The 18060-nt window shown below is 36.9% G+C and overlaps 1 protein-coding gene across 24 annotated transcripts in view; it reads left to right on the top strand.

Moving 5' to 3' along the window:
* Positions 1-18060, top strand: part of VTI1A (vesicle transport through interaction with t-SNAREs 1A) — a 373592-nt gene that overhangs the window by 89381 nt on the left and 266151 nt on the right. For 6 of the 24 annotated variants that reach the window (XR_010318060.1, XR_010318062.1, XR_010318063.1 and 3 more), the window contains exon 7: positions 16536-16655. The exons of the other annotated variants lie outside the window; for them this stretch is intronic. The gene's annotated coding sequence lies outside the window, so the exon portion shown is untranslated. The remainder of the gene's footprint in view (positions 1-16535; positions 16656-18060) is intronic. 24 annotated transcript variants of the gene reach the window in all.

The raw sequence follows: 18060 nt of genomic DNA, 5'->3' as shown, positions 1-18060 counted from the left end.
AATTAGCTTTCTTGTGTGAGTTTGAAAGTGGAGTGGGAAGTGAGAAGGCAGGCACAGAGCATTTTTCTTGCCTTTTCTTTTTATGAAAGCAATGTGGGAGCCATGCATTCCAGTGAGCACCATGTTGCTTCTGCACTTCCTGCTTCCCTGCTCACCTTCAGCCTAGTCAAACAAGAGCTCTGTGTTGTGATTGTGATGTAAATTGATGGTACACATCCTTTTGTTATAGTAGCAGTAGAAGAATAGCATCTTTCAAGAGGGAAACCTTTTAGCAGTTACTGGTTTCTTCTTAAAGCCTATGAAAAATAAGGAGGAAAAGACATGGAAGGGCTAGTATAACTTTTGAAACAGCACGGAAGAGGGAAATGGTTTCCAAATATTCGTCTGAGAAGTAGCTCTAGACCACAATGGTTTTCACCAGTCCACAACAAAATCAGAAAGAAGTTGGATGTAGGACTTTCTCATGAAGTAAATTTTATGAATCTAAAGAACTACTTTTTTTCTAAGAAGGTGCTTATCCTATTTTGGAAAATTAAATGACAGGATAGTTTTATGATATGATAGAAATAGTAGGTAGCAGTTATGTATATTTTTTTCTTTACCTGGAAAAATAACAAAATTGGCAACCTTATTTTGAGCTCTTTAAAGTGTTTTTAGAAATTGCACTTATCCACAAAATCTAGAACTATTGCCTGCTGTACTGAATTAGAGAAAGAGAGAAAAAACCCCACATCTGCTCCTAACTTTAATCAACTGCGTGACTTAGAGAAATCACTTAACCTCTCTGCGTATGTTCTTTTATTTGCAAAATGGAAACCTAACACCAGATTCTGTGTACCCCATGAGGTTGTTATGAAGTGAAATGAGATTGTATATAGTCAAGTGTTTAGAAAGTAAAAAATGCTGTAGAACTCATCATTTTTATAAGTTACCATCAGCAAAAGTGGTTATCTTTCAAAATTATTGGTAAAAAGACTTTTTAAAATCTATAAACCTTTTCTATTCATTAACTCAATGACTGTTACTGATAAATATCATAAAAAAGAGCTTGATTGCATATTATTTTAATTGATCCCTAATGTCTTCCTAGCAAATAATGAAATGCATCTTTTAAAATTCTTTAGTCACTTTTGAAATTTTTTAAAAATTATTTTGTGAAATATGAGGCAGTTGTAGTCCCTTTAAGAAAACCTACTTAGTAAAGAGACAAACGTCCAGAATGCATTTGGTCTGAGAAAAAGTACATGATTATTTTTAAGTGCCATTTACACCCTGGTATGCATCGAGTTTAATACCAATCAGACTTCTTCTGTGGACCTCTTCCTATTTGAGTACATTCATAAAGTTATATATTAATCAAACAGTTCCATTTAATAAAGAAGGGACAAAAGGAAGAGTATATGATATTAAACTAAAGAGCTGAGGCTAGTACTGTCCAGCCTTAAGACTGACACATCAAGAAGGACAATTAGACTCTTTAACAGAACTTCCTGGGAGCAGTCATCAAAGACTAAACACTATGCTGTTTGCACAAGCCCTTGGCTTGATCGTGCATGCCATTTCTTATAAGTTCTTGTCCTGCAATCTGAGAATAAAAAGTGATTCTTCCTGTTTTCAGTTACTACTAATAGGTATGATTTTTAGCTGTGGAGATACCCATTTTGTTTGAGTTCAGAGACTTAATACTTAAAACTCTGGGTTATCTGCCCTTTAACCTGAAATTATGATTCTTTTTTCTCTGAAGTAAATGTCCCAAAATTACAACTTAAATAGGAACAAAATTAATGGAAGCTGTATGCTTAATGAAAGAAATAAGGCTGCAAAAGAAATTATACAAGGCAGAAACCATGAGGGATTACTCGCTCAGTATGTAAAGAGGTAGTTTAAGACACCTATGACTTATTCCACCTGATTCTCTAAATGGGCCCAGTGCACCTTGTAGTACATCTCTGGGACCATGAGAGAGTGTGTCTACAGTCAGCAGCCTCATATCTTTGAGTAGTGATCTGCACCGTTTTCTAACCTTGTCCTGCCATCCCTGCTACCCAAGCCTTATGCTGCCAGTACTTAGCTCAGGCCACCTTGCCCTGACTCCATTTGGTTATTGATCTCTGTACAACAGGGCTCTATACTTCTGCCAGCCATATGCTCAGCTGCCATGAGGAAGAGGTGCTTATTCCTTTATCCAGAGCCCTGCAGGTTCCCCATCATGGCTAGTGCTTGGACATATGTAGAAATAATACCATGTTTACTGACCGTTTAATATAGATCAGGCACTGCTCTCAGTACTCCGCATTCATTACCCCTTTTAGTCCTCACCACAGCCCTCTGCAGTAATTATTCTTTTCTCAGTTTCTTGACAGGAAAACAAAGTACAGAGAAACCAGGTGATTTGCTCACACCCACAAAGCTAAGGACTAGTCTAGCCAGACCATCTGATTTCATGCTCTTAGTCAGTAGACCACACTGAAATATGAATGGGTTTCACCAACCTAAACTTTTCAAAGTGATCTGGTGTAGTCAAAATATGTCATGTTCTCACCAAGGACACCAGGAAAATATGAGCCCAAGAGACAGAAAGGGCCACACAAGCCAGAGACTCTATCAGCCTGAGACCAGAAGAACTAGATGGTACCCGGCTACCACCGATGACAGCAGAGAATCCCTGATGGAGCAGGAGAAAGGTGGGATGCAGACTTCAAATTCTAGTAAAAAGGCTAGACTTAATGGTCTTACTGAGACTAGAGGGACCCCAGAGGTCATGGTCCCAGACTCTCTGTTAGCCCAAAACTGAGACTATTCCCGAAGCCAACTAAGATTAGACTATAAGACATAAAATGATACTGGTGAGGAGTGTGCTTCTTAGCTCAAGTAGACACATGAGACTATGTGGGTAGCTCCTGTCTGGAGGTGAGATGAGAAAGCAGAGGGGGACAGGAGCTGGTTGAGTAGACACGGAATACAGGGTGGAGAGAAGGAGTGTGCTGTCTCATTGTAGGGAGAGCAACTAGGGTCACATATCAATGTGTGTATAAGATTTTGTGTGAGAAACTGACTTGAATTGTAAACATTCAGTTAAAGCACAATAAAAAAAAAAGTCATGTTCTCACATTAAATAATTTCATTCTCACATGATTTATTCAAAAACTAACTATTGGGGTCTGTGTGCCATGTGCTGTGCTAGAGGCTGAGGCCACATTTGAGGCACATAGGCGGTGTGTGGCAGACTTTTTCAAAATTAACCAACAAATGAGCAAGAAAATTTCAGATACTGGTAAAATGAAACAATATAAAATAGGAACTGTCCAAGTGGATCAAAGACCTAAACATAAAGACTAAAACGATAAAGATCATGGAAGAAAAAATAGGGACAACCCTAGGAGCCCTAATACAAGGCATAAACAGAATACAAAACATTACCAAAAATGACGAAGAGAAACCAGATAACTGGGAGCTTCTAAAAATCAAACACCTATGCTCATCTAAAGACTTCACCAAAAGAGTAAAAAGACCACCCACAGACTGGGAAAGAATTTTCAGCTATGACATCTCCGACCAGCGCCTGATCTCTAAAATCTACATGATTCTGTCAAAACTCAACCACAAAAAGACAAACAACCCAATCAAGAAGTGGGCAAAGGAAATGAACACACACTTCACTAAAGAAGATATTCAGGCAGCTAACAGACACATGAGAAAATGTTCTCGATCATTAGCCATTAGAGAAATGCAAATTAAAACTACGATGAAATTCTATCTCACTCCAACAAGGCTGGCATTGATCCAAAAAACACAAAATAATAAATGTCGGAGAGGCTGCGGAGAGATTGGAACTCTTATACACTGCTGGTGGGAATGTAAAATGGTACAACCACTTTGGAAATCTATCTGGCGTTATCTTAAACAGTTAGAAATAGAACTACCATACAACCCAGAAATCCCACTCCTCGGAATATACCCTAGAGAAACAAGAGCCTTCACACAAACAGATATGTGCACACCCATGTTTATTGCCGCTCTGTTTACAATAGCAAAAAGCTGGAAGCAACCAAGGTGTCCATCAACGGATGAATGGGTAAATAAATTGTGGTATATTCACACAATGGAATACTACGCATCGATAAAGAACAGTGACGAATCTGTGAAACATTTCATAACATGGAGGAACCTGGAAGGCATTATGCTGAGTGAAATCAGTCAGAGGCAAAAGGACAAATATTATATAAGACCACTATTATAAGATCTTGAGAAATAGTATAAACTGAGAAGAACACATACTTTTGTGGTTACGAGGAGGGGAGGGAGGGAGGGAGGGAGAGGGTTTTTTACTGATTAATTAGTAGATAAGAACTGCTTTAGGTGAAGGGAAGGACAACACTCAATACGTGGAAGGTCAGCCCAATTGGAATGGACCAAAAGCAAAGAAGTTTCCGGGATAAAATGAATGCTTCAAAGGTCAGCAGAGCAAGGGCAGGGGTTTGGGAACCATGCTCTAAGGGGACTTCTAAGTCAATTGGCAAAATAATTCTATTATGAAAACATTCTGCATCCCACTTTGAAATGTGGCGTCTGGGGTCTTAAATGCTAACAAGCAGCCATCTAAGATGCATCAATTGGTCTCAACCCACCTGGATCAAAGGAGAATGAAGAACACCAAGGTCACACGACAACTAAGAGCCCAAGAGACAGAAAGGGCCACATGAACCAGAGACCTACATTATCCTGAGACCAGAAGAACTAGTTGGTGCCCGGCCACAATCCATGACTGCCCTGACAGGGAGCACAACAGAGAACCCCTGAGGGAGCAGGAGATCAGTGGGATGCAGACCCCAAATTCTCATAAAAAGACCATACTTAATGATCTGACTGTGACTAGAGGAATCCCGGCGGCCATGGTCCCCAAACCTTCTGTTGGCACAGGACAGGAACCATTTCCGAAGACAACTCATCAGACATGAAAGGGACTGGACAGTGGGTAGGAGAGAGATGCTGAAGAAGAGTGAGCTAATGATATCAGGTGGACACTTGAGACTGTGTTGGCATCTCCTGTCTGGAGGGGGGATGGGAGGGTAGAGAGAGTTGGAAGCTGGCAAAATTGTCATGAAAGGAGAGACCGGAAGGGCTGACTCATTAGGGGGAGAGCAAGTGGGAGTAAGGAGTAAGATGTGTATAAACTTATATGTGACAGACTGACTTGATTTGTAAACGTTCACTTGAAGCTCAATAAAAGTTAATAAAAAAAAAATTATAAACCATTATCTGTTTCTAGAATGGACCTAGGTATAAAGCCAGTACCCAACTCTCCCCCACCCCATATAAATAAATAAAGTCACCATTAAAATTAAAAAAAAAAAAAAATAGGAACTGATGGCAGTTACGTTAGACTGGCTACTCAGAAAAGACCTCTCAGAGGCGGTGCCTTATAAAACTGTGCCCTGGATGGTATAAAGATGCTATCAATAAGGAAATCTGAGGCAGATCATGATTCCAGGAAGAGGGAATAGCAAGCACAAGGCCTCTGAAGTGAGAAGGTGTCTGGGATGTCCAAGGATCAGAAAAAAGACCAGTACGGCTGGAATGGCACAAGCAAGGGGACAGTGGGCCAAAATGAGGTGAGAGTCAGGTAGGAAGCAGATTGCGTGGTACCAGGGAACCTGGATTTTATTCTAAGTAGGTCGCAATGTCATTGGAGGGCTGTCAGCAGGCAAGTGGCTTGAATTATGAAGAAGAGGGATTGTGGGGTGAAGGGGCAGAAGAGTGGCGCAGAGAGACATGTTAGGAAGTTTACTACAGTAATTCAAGATTTGGCCCTTTTACCAATTGAATTACTGCTGGAGGAACTTGATGGTAAAGATGCAGGAGAAATTATAAGCCGTTTTAAAAAGTCACTCAGGAGCAAGGAGCTTGAAATTTATCATTGATTCCCTTAAAAATTGGCATGAGTTCCCAACGATTCTTCCTTAAGGATATCCCCAAAACCAATGGGAACCAATCAGTCCTTGTGCCTGGTGGGGCTTTACACACAGACAATGGCTAGCCCATTGGGCTGGCTGGAAATGGACACTTGTAAGTATAAATCCTGGCTGAGAACTAAGTTTGTGATATTTTATCTGAAGTAGATGGTAATGATACCCATTTCTCAGAGTTCATGAGAGACATAAGTACGATAATGTGTATAGGAAGGTTTTGCGAATTGCCTCACAAAAGTATGGTATTTTTTTCTTTAGTCATCTCTACTTCAATTAGACTCTGAGTATAGACATACATTGTCATTTTGGTTAATTTTGTATCCGTCTAAAGAAGGAATGGTTCATTCCTTGCTACCCAAAGTGGTATTCAGAACCAATGACATTGGCTAGCATCCCCTGAAAGCTTGTTAGAAATTCAGAATCTCAGGTCCCACCTCAGAGCCACTGAATCAGAATCTGCGTTTTAACATGAACAGCTGTGATTTGTGTCCACTGTGTTTATTTGAACTGGCTTGAAGTCATCTCATTCAATCACACATGCCTGTGTGCATATATGTACATGTGTGCAAAAATTCAGACAGGCAGCTATGTATAGTTAACATCTACACTGCCTTCAGAATAATGAGATTGTGTCTGTTAATCTTAATGTTGGTGGTATTGGATACGAGGGTAGTCTTCTTTAGGAGCTATAATAATTATTTAACCTGCCTTAGTCAGGAAAATATGAGCAGAAATTACTCAGCAACTAGAACAGCTAGTAACCTATCCAGTAACCCAAAAGGGATTCATTGTACCACTTTATTTTTGCCAAAGGAGCCCTGGTGGTGCAGTGGTTAAGTGCTTGGCTGCTAACCAAAAGGTCAGATGTTCGAACCCACCAGCCACTCCATAGGAGAAAGTTGTGGCGGTCTGCTTCTGTAAAGATTTCAGCCTTGGAAATCCTATGGGGCAGTTGTACTCTGTCCTCTACTGTAGCTGTGAATTGGACTCGACTCAATGGAAATGGGTTTATTTGTGTCAGCACATATTTTATCCCTACACGTTTTAACACTATTTACATTCTTTAAAAGGCATATTTATCACACTTTCCTTTATGTTGTTTCATTAGGGAAATGCACGGATAGACTTTGTGAATAAGAATAATACTAATGTTGGATTTTAACAAGTTCTTTACTAAAAGAAAATATTTACATTTTTGTCGTGGACTTGATGTGGGGAATTCTTTCCATTTTTGTTTGAGGGCTTCCTAGGGTATCTTGTTTTTTCTATAAAAATTACTTTTTTTGAAAAGTAAGAAATATAAATTTCACTTCAATTTCAATATTAATAATACTTTTTTATAGTTATCTAATTTTAAGCTGCATATATTCCCCATACTGGAATATACTCGTACAGTGCTGGGAGCCAGGCTGCAAGGGCGGCCCCTCTGCACCCACTGCCGCCAGCATAAACATCGAAGAATTCCTGAAAAGTCAGGAATATCTCTGTCATCTGTGTTATGTTTCTATTTCATTTTCAGCCTGTATATAGCAGAATGTATAAGCATAAAATTCCATTATAGATTTAGGGACCTTTGGACGGGGGGCGTCCTACTCATAATCCCCTGGTGAAATCTCGGGTAGGGACAGCCCGTGTGTTACTTGGGGATCAACATGAAGTTGTCTTAGGGGAAAAACAAATAGCTCGACTATGGAAAACAAGAATAGGATGGTGAAATCCTGGTATTTACCAAGGCCCTTTTTTGTGATTAAACCACCACCCACACATGACCCCATAAAAGTGGAAAAACAAAAGGCAGTGAGTTCTCTCAGCCAATCTCTCAGCCAATTACAGGTCAACTTTCTCGTCCACCCCGCTCACTGCTGCGCTTGACTGGTCTTTGGGTATAGAGATTGGGCTAATTGTCCTTGGCATAATCGTGGACAATATGACGTAACCCAAAGTGGCTGGGCTTCAGGAACTTGACCACCCTGGACAAGATGGACAAAGCCTATGTAACAATGATTTTGCAAAAAGATTAATTGTTATAAAAACTGTGGAAGGTATTGCAAGATTAAGCATAAGTGTAAAGCAATATGAAGTCAATTATTATTTTGTGTATAAATATATCAACAAAATATTCTCTTCAATTAAACAAAAAACTCATTGTACTTGTGTATGTATGCGGAACTGTACTATGTGTCACTTGGAAAATTATGTCTCTGGGAAATGATGTTATACTGCCCCTTTGTTGATCATGTGATGTTATGCTTTTGTAAGCTTATGATATAAAAGACCATGTAAAAAATAAAGAGAGGCTTCTTCTTCTGCAGAATGAAAATATAAGACACTCTACCGCTCATTTCTTTTTTCGCCGAACTCTACCCCTCCTCTGGTAACCCTGTTCATTGCTGAGGCTGGCCCCCGGCAGTACAGGCCTGTTTTGCACGAGTTGTTCAGATTATTTTTGCTTTTTTATGGTTACCTCATCAAAAGTTTTGTTCATTTGACCTAATAAAGGTAGTGTGAGAAACATATGGAGTATATATATAATTTTCTTCTGGAGAACAAATAATTCTTAGATTATAACATTTGCATGAGAATGAGGCGATTTATGTAGACCTTTTTTTTTCTAATTTGCCCATCTCTTTTTCCCAAGTTCTTACAGAAAAAGCAATCAATAATGGTAGTGGCTTGCATTTTTTAGAATCAAACAAAATATGTTTCATGTTTGGAACTTTCTAAAGAACCTGAACAAATGCATTTAAAATCTGAGGTGCCCACTTTTATATCTGTAATTATCTCAAAAGTCTTGGCTGAACTACTAATGGAGTTTCCTAGCCTTTCATAGGATTTCATGGGGATTGTGGAGTGTAAAAGCACAAAGCTGCAACTTTATCACGTTCTAGTTTTTGGCTCTTGATTCTCTCTTTCAGCTCACCTTGTTATTATTAGTTTAATTAACTCAATAATGAACTCATTTAAAAATTTTAGTTTTGGAAGTATCTATTGAGACAAAAGTGTTATCCTCCTAAAAGCCAGTCATTTTCTTTATCTTTTCAGGAGTTTTTCCTGTATGTCTACTGATGAGGTGTTTCCTTCTCCTCCTCCTCATCATACCTTCTTCTCTCCTTCTCTTTCCTCCTTTTCTCCTCGTCATAGAATATTTTGAGTATCCACTGTGCTGTGTAGAGTATAATCATGTGACTCAAAAACACAAGTCCTGTAATGTTTTAATTTATAATCTAATCTATAGAAAAACAAGTAAAAGAATGCACAATAAGAGAAATCCACAGATAGAGCTCTTTTTGAAGTTGTAAATTAGGTTGGAACTGAGCTAAGATCTTCTACACGAAGTGTCAGAAAGTTTTTCCCCCCACATATACTGATAAGTCAGTTAAAAGATTACAGGGAAAATAAACCCAAAAAGTATGAACTATGCGTTCCTTGCCCTTAGAACTGCCATCATTTGGTAGAAGAATAAAATTTTGGTTTGTACTATTAGTGAGAGTGGTATAATATTGTGTGAAAGAAGAAGGTAAATACAGATATTCCCAACTTATCTATGTATTTGAGTTACAACAAACCGTATGACAGCCTTTTTTTTTAACATCTTGTCGTTACTAATATATACTACATACAGAGTTGCAGCATGTAATTTGCTGATGCTATCATTCTCATGCCAGCCTCTCAAAGACAAATAAAGATCAGATTTATAAAGATACTGATAATAAAGGACAATAATAATGAAAAAAAATCAGGTGTTTGACTTATATTAGAACCAATTTACAACAGAGTTGTGGGAACAGAACCTCATCATAAATTGGGGACTACCTGCACTGTATTTCACTTATTCAGTAAGCTTTCATTGAGCCCTACTGTCAAGTGCTACAGGGATGCAGAGCTAGAAAGACAAGGAAAACATCATGGTCCTGGGTCGTCTGAGTAGAGAATGCTGTGTTTACAAACACTGATTCAGATTATTAGCTTCAGTAATTTTGATTACGCAGAGGTTGGAATTCAGAAAGGCCATGTCCAAATTATTGTAGTGATGACAAAATAACACTTTGTTTTTCTCCATCACTGGAACAAAAAATAGCATTAGACAGTTGGGTTAATATTAACTACTGATTTTATCCAACCATACGTATTTTAGAGAAAAAATTTTCCTATAGAAGTATTAAATCTAACAGAAAAAGTTTTCTGTAGAAAAAGTTTCTCTCTTCATTGTTTTGGGCGGTGGAATGTGTGGATATGTTGTCAGAATCTCAAGGGTATCTCCTCTTGAATAGGCTTTTATTTTTTTTAACTCCAGGGAAGAATTACTTGACTATGTCCATTGAGTGTTTTTAAGTCTGGCAAGTTGCAAAATAATCAAATTTAGTGCAGTTCTTACTTACTTTATAATTATAACCCTATTAAAGTCTTGTATCTCAAAAAGCTGTCGTACTACAGTGAAAAGAACAGAGGAGGTTGTCATTGGGTAAAGCTCTTACAGAATATTTTCAAGTTCTTACATTTACTTCATGATGTTCTATGAGATATTAGTTATCTCTATAGTGGGTGAAAAAAGATATAATTTAAACCCTATTTGGAGAATCTTTTCCTTAGGTGGTCCAAGTGAATTCATGGGGTTCATTTTTAATCCATTAAAAAGTGTTACACTTGTTTTTTAAAGTGCCTTACCCCATAATGCCTATCCCTTTTCCAGTTAGTTTTGTAAGGTACAAGTGAAGCTATTCTTACACTATTGCATCTCTGTGAGTTGAGAAAAAGAATGACAATCAAAGCAGATCGCTAAAGTGCCAATTTATTTTCAGATATTATTACAGTGAAGGACAGTTAAGCTTACGACTTTGTTGCACTGTACTTACATAACTCTCCTTGAGATTTTTTTTTTTTTAATCAGGTTTATTTTTCCCTTTGAGTTCCAGTGCCCAGAAGTTTTCTTTTCAGCAGTGTTTATATATTTAACAGAATTTTCTGAGGTGGGTGCTACAGAATTTTCACAGCGTGGGTTCACATTGGCCTAAGACTTTGTGTACGACTTATATCAAGTGGAAAACTTGACGGGCATAAGCTTTAAAAATGGCTTTTTGTGTGTGTGCTCTACATTTGAAGCTTTAGTCTATATTTCCTGTTGGGCTACAGTGTTTTCCAACGTTGCCACAAGAGAACAAAGTTAACATTAAAAAATAATTTTTTTATTGGAGGATATGTTTTTCAAAGTAAAGTCATTATCAAAGGGACTGTCGCAGTGGGTCATCATTCATGGATGGCACTGAGATATAAACTCTAAGTCAAAGTTAAATAAATACCTATTTATTTAGAGTAAGGAAGAAACCATCCTAGTGCCAGATAAGAAAAAAGGTTTTTTGAAGACTGTCCATTTAGGAAGAAAAATAAAGCATGATGTTGGGTAATCCTACCATTACCCTCCATTATCCTCCTTTGCTAATCTCATCAAAAACAATTGCCTAAGGCCCTGGTCTATAGTAAAAGATTGGTATTTATGTCCACATGAAATAAACTTTTAAAATGGAGCTTTTTTTTTTTTTAATTTCCATTTTCAAAGTTATTTGCAGTAACAGCACTTAAATAGAGCCCAGTAGAATCTTAACATTTATTCAACAAACATTTTATTGGGTCCCAAGAAATTAGAATTTGGGTTCATTAGACCTGGTCTTGGCTAAAGTTAATCTCTGCTATACCAAGGAAAATATTACCTTAAATTAATATTATTTGCAAGGTTTGTGCTTGGGAATAGGGTGGGGAAAATATTTAGTCAACTTAAACAGGAAAATAGTTATTATGTAATTTCTTAATGAACAAACCCTGGCACAATTCTACAAAAAAAAAAAAAAACCATTGTCATCAAGTCCATTCCTACTCATAGTGACCGTGTAGGACAGAGTAGAACTGTCCCATAGGGTTACCAAGACCGTAAGTCTTTTCAAAAGCATACTACCACATCTTTTGCCACGGAGCAACTGGTGGATTCAAACCGCCGACCTTTGGTTAACAGCAGAGCACTTTTACCACCGTGCCACCGGGGTACTTGGAATATAAAATTCCTTTAATAAGCTGGAACATATTGAGAAAATATCTATTGGGGAAGTAAATAGCTGTAAATTCCCATAATAAACGTAATTAACATTTCTGAAGCAGAAGTTTTTAAAGAGAAAGTAATTCAGCCTCCTTATGTCAGGCAAAGGCTCAGAAGAGATACGACTTAGGAAATAAGCAAAGGAGAAGCAAGGTGAAGTGGATAGACCATGAGCAAAGGCAAGCTTTGGGGCAAGTACCTGGCTTATGAGAACTTCTGTAGTATGGCTTGAGGCCATGTCTAACGTTCATCTCAGTTGTTAGGTGTGCTTGAAAGTGAGAACTTTGATTTTTAAAACTTTTTTCTCAAAATTTTTATTATTTCAGGGTAACCTCCCGAATTAGCCTATCCATTTTAGTAGTCAGATGTATAATTGTTGTATTTAATACATTGTGGAGCTATTTAATGCTTGAAATCATAAACCTTGGTAAAGTTTAACCTCGTATTATATGGTGAAAATAATGATGATAATATTAGCAATAATATTGTATAAAAACCCACCACATAGGGTTCTGTTTTAAAATCTTCAAACTATTTTTACATCTGTTCCCTCATTGTATCAACCAATAAATTAACTTAATCTGAAATGAAAATTATTTGCTCAGATTGAGTAGACTGATCCCCTGAATACATCCCCAAATGCCTTCTGTTTTCACCAGCCAGAGTGAATATTAAGTATTATTTGGTTTCATGAAGAAATTAGTACTTTTTGTTTCCCTCTTTCAGATGAGTGTATTTATGAGTTATTTATAATGTTCAGTGCTCTTTGCAGCACTGTTGATGATTACAGCCTGTTATTTAAACGAACAAACCAAAAATAAACCCTCTGTGGTAAGAACACTGCACAGATTTAAAGGATGCACCAATTTTTCTTACTGGTGTTAGTTTCTTAGCATCAGACTTTTACAAAGTCATCTAAATTTTTCATGTAGGCAAGTTAAAGAGATTGACTGGAGTGACTTTGTTAACATAAAAAAGAGACTTTTTTTCCTTAAACACTGTGACTCTAAAAGGTAAGCATGAAGACCAACCAGATATCTTATTGCCTCAGTGATATTGCCTACCAACTGTGAGTTTTCTTACTACAATGAATCCCCTCATTTTTATTGCTGTGCGCAAGGTACAGTGTTTCATTTTTCTTTCTACTTGGACTTCCTGTAGAATGCACACCCCATATAGTTCTTTAAATTCATACTGTTGTGAGAACAAGTAAGTCTTTCTGTTCTCTTTTGTTAACTGTAAACCTCGTGGTGCAACAGTTCTTTCGTGCCCTCCGTAAGTTGCTGGACTCTGCTCAAATTAAACACTGTAAGATTATCAGCAGGTTACAAAGGGGAATGTGTCTTTCTTTCGGCAGTTTTTATACAACATCATCTTGATCTGGAAAATGCTAACAAGTTCAAATGCACTAATTGTCTCACACTCATCCCTGTAAATCGAGACCTGATGCCTAGCACAAAAAGTAGGGAGAACACGTGTATGATTTTGCTCTTCTTTGAGGATTAAAAAAAAATGCACAGGAGTTATTTTTTAATCCACGCACCAGCAGATCGCCTGTCTTTGACCTGCAGTGAAGCAAAATGGAATGTGCATGGAAGTTTGTAACCAGATAGACCCTGGTTCAAATCTTGGTCCTGCCACTTAATAACTGTGGGATGTTGAGCAAATTCCTTAACCTTTCTAAGTCTTGGCTTCCTAATCTATAAAAATCCTTTCAGTTCTTTTCTGTGGACAGTTGTGGGAATTAAATGAAGTAAATGCAATGAAACACCCAACACAGTGCTAAGTTCTTCATAGGTACTCAGTAAAGGTTAATTTCCACTTGTACTAATTTGCTTAGTAACACTAGCTGTTAAAATAAATAAAAAATAAATAGCCCCCCCAAAACTCAGTGACTTGATGCACTGACATTTATTTCTCACTCTTGGAAAAAACCAAAAAAACAAACCCATTGCCATCGAGTCAATTCCAAATCACAGGGACCCAGTAGTCCAGTGCAAATGTCCCAGCAGAGCCTTCCACGCAGTAATTCAGAAACCCAGGTTTCTCCCACTTTGTGGCTTTGCCCTCCGCTGAGGCTTTGGAGTCCTCTATATTTAGCCAGCAGCTAGGCAAAGAGAGAATGGAGAAGGCACACCATTTTTAAAGTTCCATAGGCAGAAGGTGACACACACTGATTCTGTATTTGTTCCATTAGCAAGAACTGGTTGAACGGTACCACCTAGATACAAGGGTGCTAGAAAACGTAGTCCTACCTGGGTGACCACTTTCCAATTAGAACTTTATACTGCATAAGAGAGAAAGTAAATATTGGTGGGCACTTTATCTACTTCTGGCATACTGTTTATTCTTTGCCTACTTCACTGCCTAAAACCAAACCAAACCAGTTGCATCAGTTCTGACTCATGGCAACCTCATGTGAATCAGAGTAGAACTACACTCCATAGGGTTTTCATGGCTGTGACCTTTTGGAGGCAAATCACCAGGCCTTTCTTCTAAGTCATCACTGGGCTGGTTCAAATCTCCAACCATTTGGTTAACAACCAAGTGCTTAACCAGTTGCACCACCCAGGGGCTCCATGTATCACTGTCTAGTAAGCATTTAATTAAAGCCCTAGCTATTAGCAATATAATATGGAAAAGTAGAGGAGTAGATGGCTTACAGATCAGGCTAGTGGTTTTAATCTTCTAGAATTTTTAACCAAGAAACTTTCTCTTTTACCTGTATTCTATTAATAGACACATTAAAGAGTCAGTATCATTTGCATTATTTTTCTACCAGGCATTTATCTCTGTTCACTTCCCAACTTATATTCCTTAGATCTGTAACAAAAATAATCCTGCTGCATGCACTTTCATCTGGGTGTTAACAATATATACAAGTCAGCAAATTTATATATACCATTTCCAAAGTATGTGTTAAAAGTACTCTGCAAACTGTCACAGCGAAGAGGAACTTTAGGTGACACGTGATGACTCAGTGTAATGTGGTATCCTGGATGGGATGCTGGAAAAGAAAAAGGGCGTTAGAAATTAAGGATATCTAAATAAAATACAAAGTTTCATTAGTACTAATATATCAGTATTGGATCGTTAGTTGTGACAAATGTACTTAATCAACATAAGATGCTAATAAAAGGTGGAACTGGGTTGGGGCATGTGAAAACTCTGTACAGCTGTCATACATAATTTTTCTATCAATCTGAAACTGATCTCAAAAAGTTTATTTAAGCAAAAAGTGCATTGCAATCACAGTAGTCTTCATATTGATTGAGTACTGGTGGTGTACTGTTGTCATATGCTGCAGAGCTGGCCTCTTCTTTTTAGCTTTTGTATTACCACTGTAGATAACTTGACCTTTCCAGTAATTAATAGGTTGTTGTTGTCAATAGTTGCCATCAAGTCAATTCCAACTCAGGACATGCGCCTATTTAAAAGCATTGCTCCAGGAATATTTGCTTCTTTTTTCTTTCCTGTTCTTCCCTCAGTGCTTCTGGTAATCCTGAAAAAACAATATGAACTTTATTTGACTGTAGAAAGGATCAAGCTAATAAACTACTCAATTTACCAACTCCAGGAAATATCAGATACGTATGGGGACATTTTTTTTTTTCCTATGGGGACATGGTTCAAACGTTCATGTAGCCCATCCCCATGTGCCATCTTTAAGATGTATAAGACTGTGTAGACCATATTTAGTTATTAGAAGAATGAGTCAGTAATTATTTTATTTTTCAGTCTAGAAAAATGTAACAGACTATATGATAATAATAGAAATTGTTACTTAAGAATAATGGGATGATAGGTAATTTTTTCCACTTCTGTTCTGAATTTCCTCAAATGTTACTATTTAATTTTACAATTAAAAAGAAATTTCTTTGTATTTAAAAGTATCTAAAATATATTCTTGAAAAATTATTTCAGGTCACAGTTTATCAAATACATACACACACACAACAGTACATAAATACATATACAGAGAGAGAGAAATGTCATTATGTCAGTATCATTAAAAGGAAAAGCGTTATAAAACATAACTTTCAATTATTTATTGTTTTTCCTTATTTAACTGCCTAAATTGTATATCACTAGGATTTGCATGTAACAGTCAATGCTTCTGAAAGTTCTGCAGTAACAGACTAATAATTCTGCATTTTTTAAACCTCCTTCGTTTATTTTTTGCATTATCTTAGCATCATAATGGCAATTTCCTGATTTCTCCAAACACAATTGTACCCATTTCTGCAATATTTATACGTGAAAGGAAGTGGAAGTTCGAATCCACATTTGTTGACCCTTGAGATCTTATATTGACCTTTGTAGGTATTAACTTTTTAGATCAATAAGAGCTGTTATTAACCTCAAAGAAAAGTCGATACCTGCTTGTTAATTTGCAGCTTGAAAATGGTACACATTTTGTTCTTCATTATTACTGTACTTATTTCAGCCTTTAAAAAAATGTCTTTACTGTTTCTACCCAGAGATCATCATGTCAGAACATTTTAGTTTTGGTGTTTAAGGAGATAATCATTGGACAAGGTAGTCACTCATGACTTCTCTTGAGAAATTACAACTGGCTGAGTTCCATACTGCCCAAGAAAGTGAGATATACTTAATTGTATTTTATTTAACATAGTTACTGACATTTGAGAAACAATGTAAAACAACCTATAGCTCATGGGAGGAATATCTTGTCACGTTTTTATGAGAAATGAGAAGAAAGGTAATTGGAACAATTAGTCTGAAAAGGGATTAATACAGTTCTGCACTTCCGTGTATAAATGAAAGAGGTCAGTGCAGACGAATGTTCAGTTTATACTTTTTATGTGAATAAACGCTAAAAGCTTTTAGGTAAGGACCTCTCTTGTAGGTTTAAATCTTAAAGGCCTATTCTTCTAATATTTTATTAAGTGTTTAAGTTTTAAGTATTGGTAGAGAAATGGCTTTTCACATCATAGTTGTTTTGTATATTAACATGGAAATGTCAAGTTTTCCATAACTTGAAATGTCTCAGAATTGCCTGTTGCTGGAATTCAAATGTCAGAACAATACTTCTGCACATATATGACTCTGATACTTCAACTCTAAAAACCTCATAAATGATTCAGTATCACCTTGGCCTTGTTATGATATAACTTTAGAAAGGGACAGAGTAATTTTAATCTGGTTTAGGGAGTGGCAGTTATTCAGCCCAGGCTTGAACCAGTAATCCGTCAGTCCTCGAATGATCATTAATCTTTTTTTAGATATATAATTATTTTGGTGAAGAATTTTAGTTTTCATGAGGATTCTTTTTCATATTTAGCACCATTACAAAAATGAAGCTGTTTCACTTGTAAGCATCAGGATTAGTTTGTATCTTACCCTAATTTGTAGTATTAGTTAATTGTCATAGAGTCTTCATTATCATTGGAAAAAAAATAAAGTTTCTTTTTTCAAGAGATGAATAGCTTCTAGGAGCTAAATGATAGAGCCCAAACAGCCTATAGAAATAGGCCTTCTACCATTAATTTATTCTTCCAAAGTTTGCATGGCATCTGTATATTTAAAATGAAAAATTTTAGAACTAGAGTGAGCTAGATTAATTTTGTCATTTAACACAGAAAACTGAATCTTGATGTCTGTCTAGTTCCTATTTATTGCTACTGGTTTTAATTTTTTTTTACTTAGAAATGTTGACCATCACTGATAGGATATTAATAGTTCAAAATGAAATACCTACCTTTACTAGCCCCGTGCTTTTGCCTTAAATATTTCCTTACTTAATGGAAGAAAAGCTTTCCCCAGGGGAAATTTATCACTAGAAGAGTCTTATTTTCATACATGTTCCTAATAGCCGGTTTTACTTCCTCTTCTAGCATACAAAGTTTTGACAATTAAAATATGCCAACATTGCAATGTAATAAAATTGATATATTTGGGGTCTTACTATCCCAGAAATAAAAAGTGCCATTAGGGTCATAGCTTGGAGTGTGTGTCTTTGCATGTTTCGTATTTCCTCTGCTA

This window comes from Loxodonta africana, chromosome 16 (assembly GCF_030014295.1).
Source record: "Loxodonta africana isolate mLoxAfr1 chromosome 16, mLoxAfr1.hap2, whole genome shotgun sequence".
In the NCBI taxonomy this organism is placed as follows: Eukaryota; Metazoa; Chordata; class Mammalia; order Proboscidea; family Elephantidae; genus Loxodonta; species Loxodonta africana.
The sequence above is the reverse complement of the archived record's forward strand: the minus strand, read 5'-3'. Positions and strand labels throughout refer to the sequence as shown.